The sequence below is a fragment of the Erinaceus europaeus genome, chromosome 3, assembly GCF_950295315.1.
Source record: "Erinaceus europaeus chromosome 3, mEriEur2.1, whole genome shotgun sequence".
Taxonomy (NCBI): Eukaryota; Metazoa; Chordata; class Mammalia; order Eulipotyphla; family Erinaceidae; genus Erinaceus; species Erinaceus europaeus.
The window spans coordinates 78214055-78235375 of NC_080164.1; the positions used below are offsets into that span (position 1 = coordinate 78214055).

Below are 21321 nucleotides of genomic sequence, written 5' to 3' on the forward strand. Positions count from 1 at the left end.
TTCAAATTACAACTTAGAGATAAACAACTTAAGTTCCAAGCAATGTAAACACCACTTATTTTAACAATTTTTCTCCTAGATTTTTATATTAAGAGGGTAATCATGTTAAAAGCAAAGAAGTACAAGATAATTTCTACATTTGTAAATTGCAATGCATTAAGTATAGTACCAAGCGTATTAATCACTTGATGATTTGGATGAAAAACAATAGAAGAGTACAGTCTAAAAAATTTTTATTGCAACTGATTCTGTAAACAGAAATGGAGGTGAATTTTTTTTCTCTATCCATATATGTCTATCTAATCATATCAGAAGTTTCACTAATTTCTCAAAAAATAATAAACTACTTAGATGAAGATAAATTTACCTTTTTTAAAACTTAAAGTTGAAATAGGGGTTGGGTGGTGGTGCACCTAGTTGAGTGCATGTTACAATGTGCGAAGACCCGGATCTAAGCCCTTTGTCCCCACTTAGAGGGGAAAAGCTTTGCAAGAGGTGAAGCAGTGCCGCACTTTCTCCCTCCCTCTCTGCCTCACCCACTCTATCAATATCTGGCTGTCTCTAACCAATAAATAAATAAAAGTAATTACAAAAATAATAGTGAGGGAGCCAGGGGTACAAAGTAGCAGCACCTGCTTTTCTCTCCTCTCCTCTCCCCAGTCAACCAGGAATATCTTAGGAGACCATGTGGGATGGCAACAAGACAGGACTAGAACTACTTCGGGAACCCATCAAATTACCAGACCATCCAGAGACCACAACTCTGCCCAGACCTCCAGCTCTACACAGTTGAGAAACTTCTCTAAAGAACAAGGAATATCAAAGATCACCTGGGACTACAACAAGACAAGACTGGGACCACTTTGGGAACCCACTAAGTCACCAGTGACTGAAAACACACGTGGCTCATAGAGAGGAGCCTAAGGTGAACCTCGTGGGGCTAAAGGCCATATCTACTCCCAAGCAGCTGGTTACAGTCTGGCTGTTTGCCAGTTGAGAAGCCACCTCCAGTCTGTTTTTACCAACAAAAAGACTGCTTAAGGGAGGAGAGGACTCCCCTAAAACTCACCAAATGCAACTGTGAGTCTCCATTGCTACTACTCTCAGAGGCTGGAACAGCAGGAGGGATGCCCTGTGCTGACATCTGGGAACAGAGAACTGACCAGGAAACTCAGGAGAAAATATCTCTACACCCTGGTGGTCTAGAGGTGTCCCTGTATAGTGGGAGCCTTTCCACATTGTTCTCCTGAAAAGAACGTGATGAATAATTGCCTCAGAACCTACTGGCTATAAACGGGACTTGTTTAGAAACTCACAGGTCCTAGCAGCGCTACCTGGCTTGCAGAGAAGCTGAATGGAGCCCTGAACTTTGGATCCTTGGGGTTTGGGGATTTCTTTGCATAACCAATGTGCTATCTCTCTTCCACCTTGCTTTATCTCTTGGTCAGGAGTGAGTGATTAAGCTAAAAAAAAAAATCCTATTTATAGGTAAAAAGCCCTCAGGCTACCATAGCCTACAGGGAAGAAAAAGAGAAAAGGAGACTTTAACAGTCATTAGGCTTAAATTCAGGGATTGCTGATGCATTAAAACAACTGTTAATTCCCACAACTGTAAGTATCTTATTTAGACACAAGTACCTTAAGTACCTTATTTAGACACAAGTTAATCCAGGCAAGAGTTATCAGTGTACTGAGAAATACTGAGAAGGACATCATAACACACTATAATAATGGTTAAATGATGGAGAAACATTTGAGAAATGAACCAGGACAAAAGTCTAGCTAAAATCCCCCCAAACGTAGAAACACAGAAGAATGAGATCAACATCCAAATGCTAACTGAGGAATTAGTCACAGAAGTGAGGAAAGAGTTTGAAAAATTTGTCATGAGAAATGCAGAAACAACAAATGAGACTCTGAAAGAAAGCCTTAACTATCTTGAGGTAATTAGAGAGCGGAAAGCTGGAACAACTGAGCTAAGTAAGCACAACTAGCTTAACAAGCTAATACAGTATCAGAACAGGGTAACAAAATAGCTGAACTACAGAAAAAAAAAGGAGAAAGAATAGAATAAATGAGGCAGACAACAGAATTAGCAAGATTGAGGATGAATTAGAGAAAACTAAGAAAGAAGAGATCTAAGAAAGATATTAACAGATACTGAAAACAACAGAAACATATGAGATGACTTCAAAAGAAATAATATATGCACTATAGGCCTACCAGAGGAAGAAAGAGAGGGAGGAGAAGAAAGCATTTTATAGGACATAATAGATGAGAACTTCAGGGAAATGCTCATGAAAGATGTAATGGTTTAAGAAGCCCTGAGGGCCCCAAATAGAATTAACCCAGACTTAAATACACCAAGGCATATCATATTTAGAATGAAAAGGAATGAGGATAAAGCAAGGATCCTAAAGGCTGCAAGAGAAAAATCAAGAGTCACTTACAGAGGAAAGCCCTTAAGATTAGCATCAGGCTTCTCCACACAAACACTACAGGCCAGAAGAGAATGGCAAGATATCTATCAAGTGCACAATGAGAAAGGCTTTCAACCAAGACTACTGTATCCTGCTAGACTGTCACTCAGACTAGAGGGAGGCATAAAAGCCTTCTGAGACAAGCAACAGTTGAAGGAATCAACTATCACCAAGCCTGCCCTGAAAGAAGTTCTTAAATGTCTTCTATAAACAGATCACCATAAACATGGCATATATCAGAACACTCAAAATATCTACAATAATGGTATTAAAATATCTTCAATCTCTAATAATAAATTTCAATGACCTGAATTCACCTATTAAATAGCATAGAGTAAGAAGATGGATCAGAAAACATAACCTAACCCAACCATATATTGTCTGCAGGAACTCCACTTAATAAGACAAACATAAGTTCAAACTGAAAGGATGGAAAACTACTATACAAGTCAATGGACCACAAAAGGGGGGAGGGGAGAACAACTATGCTCACATTTGACACAATAGACCTTAAAATAAATAACATTTAAAAAAATAGGGATGAACTTTTAAATTTTTTAAATTTTATTTATTTTTCATTATTTATTTATAAAAAGGAAACATTGACAAAACCATAGGATAAGAGGGGTTCAACTCCACACAATTCCCACCACCAGAACTCCATAGCCCTTCCCCTCCCTTGATAGCTTCCCTATTCTTTAACCTTCTGGGAGTATGGACCAGAGGTCATTGTGGAATGCAGAAGGTAGAAGACCTGGCTTCTGTAATTGCTTCCTCACTGAACATGGGTGTTGACAGTTCAATCCATACTCCAAGCCTGTCTCTCTCTTTCCCTAGTGGAGCTGGGTTCTGGGGAATTGGAGCTCTAGGACACACTGGTGGGGTCGTCTGTCCAGGAAAGTCTGATTGTCATCATTCTAGCATCTGGAACCTGGTGGCTGAAAAGTGAGTTAACTAATAAAGCCAAACAAGTTGTTGACTAATCGTTAACCTAAAGTCTGGATAGTGCAGATGAAGAGTTGGGTGGGTCTTCATTTTGTAGATAGCTAGTAGGCATATTTTAGTTATATTCCAAAGAGCCTGTGGCTATACTAGTTTTTTTCCCCCTGAACCTGAAATCTGATATGCAGGTGGATCCTAGTTATAGTCTGGGGAGATGATGTCATGGCTGAAAAAAGGACCAGAAAGTTGGATCACAGAAGAGAGTAGCTCCCAAATATGGGAAAGGTGTATAAATATTTTTGACTGTAAACCTCATCAATTTGATCTGATCAGAGGCCTATATTTAGCTTAAGAGCCTATGTGACCTCTGCATACCTGTAGATCTGACCTCACATTCTGTGGTCATCAGCAGAAACATTCCAAGCTGCCCCAATATCAGGACCCATCTTCCTCAGGTGTAGCATAGAGTATGTTGACCAGCTTCTCTTCAGAGGATGGAACATTCTCTACCGTTATTGAGGGCAAGGTCCTATGGGGGTCTACAAAGGTGTCTGTTTTGCTTTTCTTGATATAGATGACTGGCCCATCATGTCTGTTTGGGAATCTCAGGACTCCCCAATTAGGGCCCCAGCTGATGGGGTGGCCTGATAGTAATTAAAGATTCATCATTAACATGTACCAGTCTTTTGCCCTAATTCACCGTTTGTAGTCCTTGCTTTGATAAGTATAGCTTGGGAGTGATTGAGGGAAGTATAATAGGAAATAAGTGAGGAGGGTATCTAAATCTAGCTAGACACTATTCCATTATGAACTTCATACTGACTCACTATAGACTATTATGTACTTTTGCTTTCAGGTATATATTTTGCCCTGATTTATGAATACATATGAACATATGCCCTATCTCATGGGACCTGATCTATATCTAGCTTTTGGGACTTTGTTGGAAACTACCTGGAATGGAATTAGAGAATACCATGAAAGGAAAGGTCTGAAGGGTTGTCATTCCATGCCTAATGTCTCCACACAGTCTGAAGTGAAGCATACTGAGGACCATCCCAACAAACCAACTCTTTGCATTGATTAGGTTGGGATCAGTAGATATGATATCATTTGGTATGAATTGAGAGAAGCATGCAGGAGAGTGAGTCCCACTCTAGAGGTTCCAAGACTGGGGAAATATAGGCCATATATAGGAAGCAGGAGGTTCCTGATATCTTGGGGTTTAAGAAGGCAATGGATATGTATTGCTGTAATCATATAATTTGGCAATTGGGTTAACTTTGAAAAATCCCTTTTGTTGTTTTCAATGGGTTATGTTGTTTTCTCCGGGCTGGCTTCACGGGCGGGTAACAGACGACCAGGGACTCATGGTTGAGCTGTAGGCAGTATCTCTTTATTCATGCAGGACGCAGCACAATCTAAGCCGAGCTAAGCTAAACTCAAGGTAAAGTACAGTACAACTCACAATGCTGTCTTTATATATACTTGTGAAGTAGGGTGGAAACAGGATGTGACATAGAGAGGGTGGAGAGAAAAGTGACTGGTGAAAATCAGAGTGTGACAAAGAGGGGGCAGAGCAGGCGAGAATCCTATCACTGAACCACAAATGCCCTGGAGGGAGGGTGGAACTTGTTAACAGTGGTTATGTAAATAGAATGAAGTGGTTATGTAAATAGAATAGTGTTAAGCAGGGGGGATTTAAACCAAATGAAACAGAAGGGGTCTCATGCATACCAACAATTCCCCCTTTCTTTTTAACTAATGGCCATTGTGGGGTGAACAGAAACCTATATCGTACAGGCGTTTTCAAAAGAACTGGCATAAGACATGGAAAACAAAATAGGCGAGCAGCAATAACCAGTGTGATGCCAAGGGGAGCTTTTCTTGCCTCAAAGGGAAAGGCCTAGCAGGCGAAAGGGCATTTCTTGCCTCTGGGAGTGCTTCATGCCTCTGGGGGCATCTCTTGCCTCAAAGGGCGTTTCCTGCCTCTGTGGGCATCTCTTGCCTCTTGGGGCGCTTCATGCCTCTGTGGGCATAACCTAATAAGGAGGGGGAGTTTTCTACCTCTGGGACAGAGCCTGCAGGCGAGGGGACATGGTCTATAAAGTCTCAAGGCAATTGGCTGAAGTTAGTCTTTGAGAAACACAGCAGCATGTACCAGTAAGTCTGATGGAAGTGTCAGTTCAAAGTAGATGACCACGGAAGAAAATGCCAAGGGATGAAAAGCTGCATGTCTGTCTTGATGGGGAATGTCGGCCACCAGAATTCTGCTATTCTGTAGAGAGTGAGCTTTGGAGTCTGTGAATCTGTTTCTTCAGGTCGTGCCAGGTCACATCATTGGTTTCCGGGGGCGATGTCAGAGAACGGGGTCCAAATGGATTTCCAGAAATCCTATTTGAGTAGATGCTTTTTCATGTGAAGACTTGACAGCTGAAATTCACTTACTTGTCAAACAAAATTTGTAGCAGATTAGAAGTTTACTATAATTGATAACTCCATTATAATTGGAAGTCCTTTCTAGTATGATTTTAAGGTTGTTTAAACAGTTTAAACTCAATAAAATGTGGAAAGGTAAACAGAAGAACCACGGTTAAAAGCCTCAGGCATGAGAATAATTAACATAATCATTGCACTATCTGCCCCACCCATAACTCATATAGTTTTCAGGATTAAATGTTTCAGATTCATGTCAAGACGTAAAAGAGAAATCAAAGGAGGGAAAAAACAATTTTTTGGATTGTTTCTGGATGTCTCTAGAAATCATGGCTGCATCCAGCATTTTTTTTATAAGTCAATGTCAAACAAAAATTCAGTCATTCAAATCATTTTCTTATGAAACGCAACTTGAACCAGATTATCAACATCTCACCATGTAGGATTAAGAGTCCCCGGAGGGCGTCCTAGTCCAAAAAGCTCCTGGAAATTCCATTTAGAGTGCTTCTGACTGTTCCTGCTGGATTGCTTCAGGCACCTATTTTTAAAAGCGTCTTCCCATCGAAGAAAGAATCCAATCAGGAGAGTAGAACTAACCACGTGTCTCCATACTTGGGAATTGCCAGGGTACTTGAGAATATTCTTCAAATTAGAGTAGTCCTTCTCCATGGGAAACATGCGAGAAGAAGTCCAGAAAGTCCCAGTGGAAATCCCCATGCATATCCCAAGGTCTACGATCACGGTCATAAAGAACCAAATTGTGGCCCGGAGCAAAATGTAGTCCTTTTCCTCAGGAAATATGGGAGAGGGAATCCAGAAAGTCCAAGGAGAAATCTCAGTGCATCTCCCAAGCTCTATGATCCCGGTCATAAGAAACCAAAGTTCCTGGTCAGGGAAACAAAGTGTGGCCCAGAGCAAAATGTTCCAGAGACAGAGTAACTGTCTCATGATGAAACAGTAGAGGCTTTGGCAAACCTCTTCATAAGTAGAAGAGAAGACCATAGTGCATAGGTAGGCAAAGTCTTCACTTATCTGGGAGTTGCGCAGGTCTGGCCCCACATTGGGCGCCATATGTTGTTTTCGATGGGTTATGTTGTTTTCTCCGGGCTGGCTTCACGGGCGGGTAACAGACGACCAGGGACTCATGGTTGAGCTGTAGGCAGTATCTCTTTATTCATGCAGGACGCAGCACAATCTAAGCCGAGCTAAGCTAAACTCAAGGTACAGTACAGTACAACTCACAATGCTGTCTTTATATATACTTGTGAAGTAGGGTGGAAACAGGATGTGACATAGAGAGGGTGGAGAGAAAAGTGACCAGTGAAAATCAGAGTGTGACAAAGAGGGGGCAGAGCAGGCAAGAATCCTATCACTGAACCACAAATGCCCTGGAGGGAGGGTGGAACTTGTTAACAGTGGTTATGTAAATAGAATGAAGTGGTTATGTAAATAGAATAGTGTTAAGCAGGGGGGATTTAAACCAAATGAAACAGAAGGGGTCTCATGCATACCAAACCCTTTGTTAGGATTTGCTGTATCATACACATCATCATCATAATTTATGTCCTTTGATATTATTTGTGTATGGCTGTGCCACCAGTTGCTTCTGTCCTCCTTGGTCTAAGCTTTTAAGAGAGTCAAGTAGGGAAGACTCAGTAAAAGACTCTGGGGTGGGGGTAGCAGCATGTGGGAGGGGGAGCTCAGGTCTTGGAACAGGATGGCAGAGGACCTAGCAGGGGCTGCATTTGTATGGAAAACTGGGAAATGTTATGCATGTACAAACTATCATATTACTGTTGACTGTAAAACATTAATCTCCCAATAAATAAATTTTTTTAAAAAAGGGGAGTCTGGCAGAAGCAGAGGGTTAAGCACATATTGCATGAAGTGCAAGGACTGGCATAAGGATCTGGGTTGGAGCCCCTGGCTCCCCACCTGCAGGGGAGTCACTTTATAAGCAGTGAAGCAGGTCTGCAGGTGTCTTTCTCTCCCTCTCGCTGTCTTCCCCTCCTCTCTCCATTTCTCTCTGTCCTATCCAACAACAACAACATCAACAACAACAATAAAAATAAAAACAAGAGCAACAAAAAGGAAAATATAAATAAATATATATAAAAAAGAAATTAGTGCTTGCTTTGGCAGCACATATAATAAGATTAGAACGACACAGAGAAGATTATCGTGGCCCCTCCAGAAGGATGACAAACAAATTCGTGAAGCGTTACCTATTTTTATGCCCAGGCAAGGCCAAGAGGCACTGAACCCTCTGCCCAGGACAGGGTGATCACCAAACCCAGGCCGGGCCCACAGACCATTTTCCAGATCCTGAGGGGATAGTGATGCTGCCATCCTCCCATGTAAGATGCACCAAAAATGCAAGAAGCTTCCCTCTACCCTAATGCTTTTGCTGCTGTCCCCCCCCCCCCCCCGGGGTTAGTTTACAAAGCTCTCGCCATTGCTCAGGGAGGGAAGAATCTGAGCAGTAAAATTCTTTACATAAATTGAAAAAAAGAAAAGAAAAAAAAAGAAAAAATATATAATGGTGAATTAATCTTGAAACAACTGTTATTATTTTTAATTTAGATATTGGGATACATTGGATCGACCTTCTCGTGGTGCATCCCGTGAGTACCCATTCATTGGGGAAACTGATGATCCTTGCTAGCCGACTGAATCCACATGGATCCCAGTCACTTTCAAAGCCAGCAACAAGCAGCTCCTGACAACTTTCAACCTGACCTGTTGACTGGCTACGGAAGAAGGGCAAACGCTAGAAGAATTTAAATATTGTTATTAAAGATATTTTTGAAGATAACATCAGTAAACACAGAGTTGAATGCTCCACAAATTTATCCATATATTCATTTATTCACAATGACATTAAGTTAATTGAGGGAAGGCTGTTAGAATCAAATATCTTAGAACTCAATAAAACAGTCAAGAGCTTACTGTAATCACATCAACTCTGATAACAAGAAATGGTTAACTTAAAACAAAATAGCACTGAAATAGTCTGTGGTTTTGGTAGCTTTTGTCCCACTCTTTATTGGCTATGAGCAGTCAGGAAAAATGGCAGCCTGATTCTCAGCATGGGCCTCAAGTCTTTTTATTTCACATGAAGCAGAGAAGATCTTATGCTCAAAGAACTGTGTTTAGTTCTTTTAACGTACCTAGGGGCAAGTTGAAGGCTGGAACAAAGTGCTTGACTTAAATTTTGCCTAGCAGCACTTTCACCAGGTGGAAACATGGTGGACATTTTACAAAAAATATTGCTAGAAAGACAAACAACTTTCTGTGATCTGTAGATAAAGATAACGATTATGATAAGCAATACAACTTAAATCCTAAGTTATAAAGTCTGGGTAAAGAAGACTTTTTATTTTATTAAGACATGCCTATGATTCTGTGTGAACTGTAGTAGTCACTATTGTGTGGTGAGAGTGGGAGTTACACAGAATTTTGGTACTGGTTGTGATGTGAAACTATATTCTTGCACCCTTTTAGTCTTATAAGCTATTATTAAATTATTGATTGTTTTTACTTTTTTCCGGTGCTTATGAAACTAGGGCTTTAGAAAATCATGTGTCTTCTGAGGCTAAGTATGCCGTCATAAAACACCTAATAAAACCCTAAAATTTCATATTTTACTTCTCTGAAATGACAGTGTAAATATAAACTGTACAAAAATATTGTAGAAAATAACTAAGTAAATAACTACCGCACATGGCAAATACGTGAAACAAACCCTGTGGAGGGGAGAAATCTTATTTGAAGTTACCACATTAAATCATTCATATGTACAGTGTTTCACAAAAGATTACAAAGCATGGAAATAAAAATCAAAGTGAGGCCCCTACACAGAAAAAACACTAGAAACTATCCCCGAGGAAATATTGAAATTGAATTTTACCAGAAAAAGAATCTAAATCACTTGTCTTAAATATACCTCTGTTAAGTATAACACTCTGTTCCAAGACAATAACACATCCATTCTTTTCCAGTTCCCATGGAACATTGTATAAGATACAGCATATGTTGTGACTCAAATCGTACATACACACACACACACACACACACACACACACACACACACACTCACACACACACATTTTTACTTGTATTTATTTTTCTGTTCCTTGAGCTTCACCAGTGCAAGCCAACATATTTTACATGGAGACTGAGGATGAAAGGAAGCATTACCATATCATCATCAAGGAAGATTCCTCCAGAGTTGTTGAGAAATTGTGCAGATGTGGTCGAGCATGGCAGGGCCCACAAACCACCCTATTTCCATGCTAGTATTATTGTTTACATACCAATCTTCTGCTTTGTCTTACATATGACTAAAGGTTTCTAATTCTAAGTCCCTGCAGGGTATTGCTAATTCCAGCCAACTGGATCCCTGGCAATGGTTGCTAGGGAAGCCCCTACCATTTCCAGCCCCTCCCACTTATGGTATTATAAAAGCCACTTCCTTTCTGGTTTCCCTCTTCTTAGGCATCCAGACCTAGAGGAGGTCAGGCTTGCAGACCAGGATGGTGGCCTTTGTGGCTGGCTCCTCCGGCTTAACCGGCTACACTCACACTGGACTCTGGGACTCCTGCATGAATAAAGATTTGTATTACTACCAAGAGCTTGGTTCCTGAATCATCTATCTCCCATGTCGCTGAGTGAGTAACAGCCCAGGCTGAGTCTAGTAGAGTTCTCTCCAACCCAGAGAGCAAACACCCTGGGAAGAGGCATCCCACGCTAGCCTGGCACAGAGTGTTGGGGGTCCAGCTAGAACCTGAGTCATACTCATGACAAAACAGGTACACTACCCAGGTAAGTTATCTTGAAGGTCCAAGGCTCCATATATTTTAAATTTATATTCTACAAAGGATGTTTTCTGATTACAACACATTGAGTTAGGATTAAATAGAAGAACTATAACTGAAAAATTCCCCCAAATAGTGAAAATTAAACAGCATCTGATACACAAGCTGTATCAGAGAGTAAGTTATAAAGAAGTTAATATATGTTTACAAGTAAGTGAAAATAAAAGCATTAAAAATATAGTATGCAGCAATGTAAAAGGGGAACATATAGTTGTGAATGATTATATTACTGAAAAGGAAGTTCTCATATCAATGACTTTAGATTCAGGAAGTAGGACAAAAAAAAACTAAATTTTTCAAAAGAGTAAATAATGAAATGAACAAGGTAAAAGTTTTTTTTTTTAAAAAGTGATAAAAATCAGTGAAACTAAAATTTGCTTTTTATTTGAAAATCCAAACTGATGAACTTTTAACTCAGAAAAACAAAGGATAGATTCCAATCACAAAAATCAGAAATGAAAATTGGGAATCATTACTAATTCTGAAAATAAATATACAAATAATTATAAGAAGGTATGATGAATAATTACATCTTAGCAAGTGATGATGTTAATATTATCTAGGACAACAAAACAAGCCAAGGTTAAATGTGAATACGACTATAATTAGTAAAGTCAAATACATATCAAAACTATTTTGCAAAAGAGAAATTCAACACCTGATGATAGATGTTGCTGATAACTTCTTCCATACATTTATCAAAGGAGTAACATCAATTCTATTCAAACTTTCTCCCAAATTGAAGAAGGAATACTTGTTAATGCTTTTCATAAGACTATCATTAGTGCTGAAAAATAGAATTAATTGAGTGAAGGAAGTAAAATATAATTCTAAAAAGTACATATTTTCAGAAACAGAAAAACTCACCCTAAAGTCTATATACAGTTTCACAGGACTGCAAGTAGTATTAACAATACTGAAAATAAACAATAGATTTAAGGACTGATCATTTCCAATTTTAGTCTTAAAGAAAGATATTTCCAATATACTATAACCTGAATGAACCTTGATGATATTATGTTAAATTCATATAAAACAAGTAGGTAATTTCTTAGTTGAACTCCTTAGTGTAGACAAAATTATGGAGATGGAAAGTTGAATTCTGTGGATTCAAGGTCATGGAGAGTTATTATTTGTTTTGGAAAATATCACTTATAATTGATACATAGTGTACTCTAAATTGCGTTTTTAATATGTAACAGTTCAAAAGTTGTAAGTAAAGTTCTAAAATAGATAAGATGGACTATGTAATTTTCTTGCCAAACAGGCATACATCTCACAAATATTTCCGGAGAAATTGTCCACCCTCTAGATTCTTCTTTTCCTTTGTTTGTCTTCATTATTTATTTATTTTTTAGACATACTATTGTTTATAAATCTCTGAATTAAAGTGACACTGGCGAAAACATTACCAAATGCACATAGGTTTACAGTATAGGCTTTATCACACAGTACAGCCTCTCATCTCTTTATTTGTGTCTAGGACACAGGATACATCGATCCTAGTGTTTCTTCAGCCAGTCCCTGCCCCATCTTCCCCAGAGTCTTGCAATATGGCACATACAGTCCAAGTTTCACTTTATGTTTTCTTTTACTGTTCTTTGTCCTTAAGTTTCACATATAAGTGAGATCATCTGGCACTGGTCTTTCTCTTTCTGACTTTCATCACTCAATATACCTTCAAATTCTGACCACAATAATGAAAAGGAGATAACCTCAGTAATTTTAACAGTTGCATAGTACTCTATTGATTATATTTACCACAGTCCTTTAGACATTCTTTTTTCTTGGGCATCTGGGTGGCTTCCAAGTTTGGGATACTACCCAAGCTGCTATGAATATTACTGTGCATAAATATTTTTGGATAGATACTTTTGTTTTCCCTGGGTAAATCTCTAGGAGAAGGATTGCTGGGTAGGTCCATTTCTATAGCTCTGATTAATCTCAATTGTTTTCCACAGATTTTAGATGAATCTACAGTCCCACTAGCAATGCAGGAGAATTCCTTTTATCCCTAGGTTCACCAACAGTTGATGTTTCTGTCTTTCCTAATGTTTGATATTCTCACATATGCAAAGTGGTATCTCATTTGTTGATTTATTTGCATTTCCCTGGTCACTGAGGACTTTGAGCATTTTTTCATTTCTGTTTTCCCTTTGGATCTCTTCTTTGGAGAAGATTCTGCCCATATCCCCATTCTTCCCTCCATTTTTCAATGTGGTTGTTTGTCTTTTTATTATGTTTGATGAGTTCATTATATATTTTGGTTAAGAGTTCTGTATCTGATATAAGACACATAAAGATCTTTTTCCACTCAGTATGAGGTCTCTTTGTTATGGTAGTGACACCCTTTGCTGTGAAGAAACTTTTCAGTTTGATGCAGTCCCATTGGTCTATTTTTGCATTTGTTTTTCTTGCAATTGGATTTGAATCAATAAAGATGTTGCAAAAACTTTAATGGAAGACAGGTATGACCATAATTTCTTCTAAGTATTTGATAGTCACTAGTATAACTTTTAAGTCTTTCATCCAACGGAAGTTAACTTTTATAGATGATGGAAGTCTTGGTCCACTTTCATTCTTCTGCATGTTTCTAACCACTTTCCCCAATAGCATTTGTTGAATTGACTCTCCTTTTTTCCATTTGATGTTTTGGACTCTCTTGTCAAAAAATAGTTGACCATAGATATGGAGCTCTCAATTCTATTGTACTCATTTGTATGTCTATTTTTGGTGTAAGTAGCAAGCTATTTTGATTATAGTGGCTCTATAGTATGTTTTGATGTCAGGAAGCATAATGCATAATTCTTGATCTTTTCCATTGAGATTGCTTTGGCTATCCTGGGCATGTTCTGTCTCCAGACGTACTTTCATATCTTTTGTTTTGCTTTCTTGAAGAAATCTGATGGCTCTTTGATAGGGATTTCATTGAATCTATACATGGCTTTAAGTAGAATAGTCATTTAGAAAATGTTATTTTTTCCAGTCCACGGCCATGGAGTGTCTTTCCATTTCTTTGTATTATTTTCCTTCTATTTCCTTGAGATGTGTATCATAGTTTCCAGTATAAGGTTCTTTCACTTCTTTTGTTAGTTTGATCCTTAAATATTTGGTTGTTTTTGATGCTATGGGGAATGGAACTGGTTTCTGTGTCGGCTTTCTGACGGGGTGATCTCCAGCAGGAAGGCCACCGACTGGCTCTCACTCACTCAAGGGATGAAACGAAGCAAAGACACCAGGGAGAAATTATGTGTTCTCAAATCTCACATCTCGTTTATTGGCAGGTGGTCATGAGTTTAAATAGAAACCCAAACAAAGAACATATTTCAAACATGTCAGAAATTACAGGTTTCTTAAAGGTCAGCTTGCCCCTATGGTAGGGGGGTGGTATGACAGGAATTAATGAGATACAAGACAGTTATTATCCATGATGCAAGCAACCTAATTATCCAAAGGTATTTGAGAGAAGCATAGGGGTTAAATCAGTAGGGTGAGACAGAGAGAAGATGGATATCAAAAGGCCATATAGTTTGGAATTTCTCTTGTCTGGGGTCTGAGGTGTATGATGGAGTATGTGATAAGGTGTGTTCTCCTCTGTGATCAGAAGGTGAGGTGAACTTTGAGTAAATTAATCTTAAGGTAGGCAGCCATATGGCCTGTGGTTAATGGAGAGGAGTAGTGAGGTTTCTGTGGGCTTGAGAGTCAAGAAGGTAAGAACTAAGTCTGAGAGATGTGGTTTCTCCCCTTTGCTCACCTCAGTTGAGAGAGACTAACAAGAGGGTATCTTCTCAGACCTCCATCCAAGGATGGGGGAGTTCTCCCTAGGCTCTATCAGGCTTACACATAGCCCCACATTTCTGGATTTCTTTTTCTTCTGGTTTGGTATTTGTGCAGAGGAATGCCACTGTTTTTTTATGTTAATTTTTTGCCTTACCAAATTACTATATTCCTAGACGATTTCCAGGAGTTTGCTACTGGGTTCTTCTGGATTTTTTTTTTTGTTTTGTTTAGTGATTTAACTATGATCAACAAGATTACAGGGAAAGAGGGGTACAATTCCCACTACCAGAGTTCCATATCACATACCCTTCATTGAAAGGTTCCCTCTGGGGGTATGGACCAAAATTCTTCATGAGGTATAGAAGATGGGAGGTCTGGCTTCTGTAATTGCTTCTCCCCTCAGCATGGTCATTGGCAGGTCAATTCACATCCTGAGCCTGTTTCTATCTTTCCCTAGTGGAATAGGGCTCCAGGGAGGTGAAGTTTCAGGTAACACTGGTAAGGTCATCTACCTAGGAAAAGCCAGGACGGCATCACAGCACATCTGAAACTTGGTGGCTAAAAAGCAATAAGATATAAAGCAGAATAAATTGTTTAATAACGTACTATCATCTATGAATAGTGATAGTTTGACTTCTTCTCTTCCAGTCTTTATCTCTTTAACCTATTTTTCTTCTCAAATTGTCATAGCTAGGATTTCCAAGACTATGTTGAATTGTTGAATAGTAGTGGAGACAATTTACAGCACTGTAACTAACCATAGGAAACTGTTCGGTCTGGGTGGTGGCACACCCAGTTAAGAGCACAAGGACCCACAAAAGAATAGGAGTTCCAGCCTCTGATCCCCATCTGCAGGGAGGACACTTCACACACAGTGAAGCAGGTCTGGTGGTGTTTATCTTATTCCCTCTCTATCTCCCACTCCTCCCTCAATTTCTCTTCCTATCCAATAAAAATGAGGAAAAAATGTTGCCTGCTAGCAGTAGTGGATTTGTAGTGCCAAACACCTGGAATAACCTGGGAGACAAAATTAAAAAGGAAGGAAAACTTTCAATTTCGTTCCATTAAGTCTGGTGTTAACTATTAGACTACTGTGGATAGATTTTACTAGTTTAAGAAGTTTTCCCTCAGTCTCCTTTTTTTTTTTAATATGTTGATAAGAAAGGGCTGTTGGGTCTTTTGGAAGGATTTCTCTGCATCTATTAAGATAACCATGTGATTTTTATTTATTTTTTATATTTATTTTATTTATTTTCCCTTTTGTTTCCCCTGTTGTTTTTCATTGTTGTTGTAGTTATTATTGCTGTTGTTACTGATGTTGTTGTTGGATAGGACAGAGAGAAATGGAGGCAGGAGGGTAAGAAAGAAAGAGGGAGACAAAGACACCTGCAGACCTGCTTCACCGCTTGTGAAGCGACTCTCCTGCAGGTGGGTATCCTGGGACTCAAACCGGGATCCTTATGCTGGTCCCTGTGCTTCAGGCCACATGCACTTAATCTGCTGCGCTACCACACAACTCTCATCATGTGATTTTTGGATTTCATTTTCTTGATATAGTGTATAGCATTTATTTGCTTACGTACATTGAGTCAGCTTTTCACCTCTGCAATAAATCCCACTTGGTCATGATGTATAAGTTTTTTTTTAATTTTTATTTATTTTTTATGTATAGCTCTATTCAGGTGGCTAGGATTCTGTTTAGGGTCTCAGCATCAATATTCCATCAGAGAAATTTGTTTGTAGTTTTCTTTTATGGCTGGATCTCTGTCTGTTTCTATTATCAGGGTGACATTGGCTTAATGAAAAGTAGGGAGTGTCCCTGTGTCATATATATATATATATATATATATATATATATATAATATTACATGTTACATATTATATTTATTATATATAGTATATTTCGAAAAGTAGAGGTATTAGCTCTTCCTTGAAGGTTTTCAAAGTGTTCTCAGTAAGGTTAATAGTTAAATCATTATCATCATCATTATTAAGCACAGAAACCTGAAGCAAGTGAAATAATAATTTTATTTTGTTGAAAAAGTCATCTTCTTTAATTTCATTTGCAATTTTAAATTTATATCACCTTATTGGGAGAAATGATGATTATGAGACTAAATTGCTGTTATGGGTATAAAACTTAGTGAATAGAAACTTACTTATTGATAGATTTTTCTTTTAAGATAGAATAAAAATATTGAACAGTCAGAGATGGCTGTTGGACATTAATATTGATATACTAAGGACCAATGAATTGTGTAGTTTTAAATGACTGATTATATGTTACTTATAAATCACTTCAATTTTAATATATATATATTTTAAATTTTCATGACAGAGATGCAGAAAGAAAGACACATAGAGCAAGACCAGAGCTCTGCTCAGCTCTGGCTTATGGTGGTGCTGGGAATTGAACCTGGGAGCTTGGAGGCTCAGGCATTAGAGTCTTTGGCATAACCATTATGCTGTCTTTCCAGTCTTTATCATTTCAAGTTTAAGAATACAGTGCTTTAAATGCTTTATGACAAAGGTTTGAATGTACATGTTGTTAACATGCACTGGGATGTTTGTTTTTATGTCTCGATTAGATTATGCACCATCTAAAGCTATTTTTATACCTCTTTATGTACTACTATATTGAGAAGACGTCTTAAGCACTTAAAAATTGCTGAATATTTTAATATATCTATGACTAGCTGTAGGAGCGAGACAATCTAAATGAGTAAACACCAATATGTTCCCTCTTGCTATTGCTCAGGATTGGAGAAGTTTTTTTTATTTTCTTCTACTTGCTTATTTGCACTTTTATAAAATTTAGCTCTTTTAAATAAGTATTTTTTTTAAATAAAAACCAATAACAAAAGTCATTTAAGAAATGGAGTGGTTTTATATTAAGCATTCACAAAAATGATCTTCCTACTTCTGTTAATAAAACAGGCAGATTCCAGGTAATTTTTTTTTTTGGAGCATAAAATAAATCAGTCACTTTTCCTCAGAGAAATACATTAAAAATAATTTTCATATGACACTACTGAAAGTGCTATAGTGCTAAAGTTAAAAATGAGATGGTTCTTTTTTGAAATGATGTATATACCTTGGTGACAAATAACAATTGTTTTCTAATAAAAAGAATGCTGATACAAAGAAAGAGTAGTGTAGAATTCGGTGGCCAGAATCAGCTAAATATCTCCTTAGGATAGTGTGCTTCTTAGCCATGTTTGTAGCCTAGGAAGTTTTGGTGCTGTGGTCTCTTTCACTTTCTTCCCTTTGTCTCTCTGTCTCTATCCAGAGATGATAATAGAAGAAGAATTTTGTATCCCGGTCATCACTATGGATGCAAATTGCTGGAAATAAACAACATTAAAATAAAGGTTCATAGAAATTAACATTGACTTTTATAAAATACTAAGCAGGAAGATTAACACACTCCTTCATGAAGTGCAAGTCTTTTTAGGTGAACAAGTACAGCATCGCAGATGTTAGAGAAAGAGTTTAAGACAGCGTAATATTTTGGAACTCATAATGAGACTGGATTTGGTAAAACCTACTTGAATAATGAGATGACAATAGACCTGAAACATGGATCCCTCAAGCAGTGATGGGCTAACCTTTAAAAAGTATTGTGAGATCTATTAAGGGAAAGAGATAGAAGCTCAGATTCTTAAATCTCATTAATTGGAAATTTCCACTGTACATACTAAAAATGAGTTTCATTGGAACTGCAGGTTTCAACTATGTAGGGCTAAAGATTGTTTCCAATAGCCTACTATTTGAAACTAAACTAGGGAATACAAATTAAGATGAAATATCCTTAAATATTTATAGCATTTTGAGGAAATAGAATAAGGCAACATTTAGTACTGGCTTCTGTTACTCAGAACTGACTTTTAAACTTTAGATGAGATTTTGCTGGCCTTCTGAGGACCTTGCCCTTAACCATAAAGCAGCAGTAGCAGGGACTACCACACTCTCCAAAGGGAGGCTAGGTCATCCTGCCCTGTTAGTCTAGGAAGACTAGTCCTGAAATGAGTGCAGCTTGCAATGTTCTCAGCTGAGGCCATGAACTGTGAGATCAGGCCAAAAGGAACTAAGAAGTTGTTGTGCTAAATATAAATATACATATATGAGCCCTGGATCAAGTGGATGGTATAAACAGTTATTTTTACTCATGGATTTTATTTTCAAGAATGGGAGATACCCTCTGCCCTAACCCAACTTTCTAGCCTTTTTTCTCTATTCTGACACCATCTTTTAGACAATTATTTTTGTCCAACTCCATGCTAGTTATCAAATTCAAGCAAATAGCCACCTAGGAACATGCTTAAAATGGACTTCCTAGTTTCTTACCACCCTGAATCCCTAATCTCATCTGCTCTACTTCTACGTTTTGCTTCCTATTAATTAATCATTTCATCCTGCTTTATGTGTTACCACCTTTCAGCCACAAAGTTGTAGATACTATCATGATTCCATCCTGACTTCCTTGGGCAACAACCTCCCCAGTGTGTCTTTGAACCTGATTGCTCCAGCGTCCAATCCCGACTAATGGAGGATAGAAACAGGCTGGGGGTTTGGATTGACCTGCCAATATCCATGTCCAGTGGAAAAGCAATGACAGAAACCAGAACTCCCCAAAATAATTTTGATTCACACTCTCAATCGGGGAGAGAAATGGTAGGGGGAAGATGACCAGAGGGATCTGACTTGCAACTCCATCAGCAACTGAAGAGAGGGGAGGAAAAAGGGAAGGGCATTTGGATATTGTAATTGATATATGTCTGACTTGGAAAGGAAGAGAAGATGGGACCTTAAAAAATAGGCAAATAGATACAAATATAGACAGACAGTTATTGGAATAATAGCCAACCCTAATCTTCAACTTTGGGAGAGCTGTAGTAGCTTGTAATGAAGGGACTAGGTGGGAACTGTGTGGAATTATAGCCCTCTTACCTTGTAATTTTGTAAATCAATATTAAATCACTAATAAAAAAGAAGAATTAAAAAAAACTTAGATGGATCCTTCTGATAAATTCTTTTGAGAAGCCATTAGTGATTTATTTAGAATTCCAATCAAAAATTCAAAGTGAGAGACTGGCATAATAGCTCACCTGATTAGTGAGTCTTTTACCATTTACATGACCCAGGTTCCAGCCCAGCCCCACCCCACTGCACTGTAGGAAGCTTCATCACTGTGATATCTTTAGCTTTCTCACTTCTATCTCTGTCTCACTTTAAAAAGTTCTCCAGGAACTCAAAGCCCTGTTTATGACAATAATGTATGAAAGTGAGAAAATGCAACTCATAGCCTCTCCAGTCTATATTTAATATGAAATCAAGTTGTAAGGGGCCTGGTGGTGGTGCATCTGGTTGGGTGCACATGTTACAATGTTACAATAGCAGGGGGAAAGCTATTGGAGTGGTGAAGCAGCACTGCAGATGTCTCTCTGTCTCCCCCTCAACTCACTTTCTCTCTCTCTTTCTCTCTCTCTCTCTCTCTGTCTCATATATTTCCCTCTCAATTTCTGGTGGTCTCTATCCAATAAATAAATATAATGAAATCAAGTTGCCACAACTACACTAAAATTATCTAATAAGGGGTAAGGAATCTGACACACTCTCTAGAGGTTTTAGTTGTTAGTAAAAAAAAAAGTACAACAGTCATGGATTTTATTGAAAGTGTGTTCACATATAAAAATACCAAGCATCCTTTAGATTATAAATGGAAAGTTTATAAAATTAATGGTGCTTCTAAACCATGAGACTTAACCACTGCCACTATTAATGAATTCTGGAAGTCCTTTTTAAAAATACTTATTTATTTATTTATTTATTCCTGTTTGTTGCCCTTGTTTTACTGTTGCTGTTATTGTTGTTATTGATGTTGTTGTTGCTAGATAGGACAGAGAGAAATGGAGAGAGGATGGGAAGACAGAGAGGGGGAGAGAAAGATAGACACCTGCAGACCTGCTTCACCACCTGTGAAGCCACTTCCCTGCAGGTGAAGAGCTGGAGGCTCGAACCGGGATCCTTGAGGGTCCTTACGCTTTGTGCCACCTGCACTTAATCCACTGTGCTACATCCCAGCTCCCTCAAATGTTGGATGTTCTATGTAGCACTGGTACCAGCACACAGAATATATGTACATGGTTAATGTCCAGGAATATGCTAAGGTGACACCACCAGCACCAAAATGGGAGTCTACAGTGTTGCTGCTTCTGAAGATCACTGATTCCCATCTCGAGCTCAGAGTATTTTTATAGCTCTCAAAACTCAAATTCTTTCTTTACCTTTTTGTTTCAAAGGAGACTGTATTCTCAGTTTCTATGGGGGACAGAGAATGACAAAGATTTAATCTCAAGGATTTACCAAACAAAAAGGCTATCCCTAGAAGGAACTGTAAAAAACAATATTATTTGTAACCTAAAGCTTTTGTTGTTCAACAGTAAATCTGTTGTTAATAAAGTTTCTATACTTCAAGAACAGTGATATTTCTTATATAGTACAATTACTTAACTCATGCTGTGAGCAAAACATGTAGGCAGCAGGAGAAAGCATCCAATGTCAGGTTATCTACTCTGGCACTGGGGCATTAATACTTCTTTCTTTTTCCCAGTTCTGCCAGTATACAGTCAAAATCACAAGTCATTCAAGGTCATGAAGCCCATTTAATTCAATAATGAGTAAAATGGAAGGAAAAAAAAATAAAAGAAATGTCCTTTCAACATCAGTATATGTGGATCTCATTCACACATGAAAAACACATGAGGGAGGGCGTTAGGCAGTAGCACAGAGGGTTAAGCCCATAT

At 38.2% G+C, this 21321-nt stretch overlaps 1 non-coding gene across 1 annotated transcript; it reads left to right on the forward strand.

Moving 5' to 3' along the window:
- The first annotated feature begins 7984 nt into the window (after nucleotides 1-7984).
- LOC132537849 (U6 spliceosomal RNA) lies at nucleotides 7985-8091 on the forward strand. Its single transcript, XR_009549274.1, has one exon. It is a non-coding gene; the product is annotated as a U6 spliceosomal RNA (small nuclear RNA).
- The last annotated feature ends 13230 nt before the right edge of the window (nucleotides 8092-21321 follow it).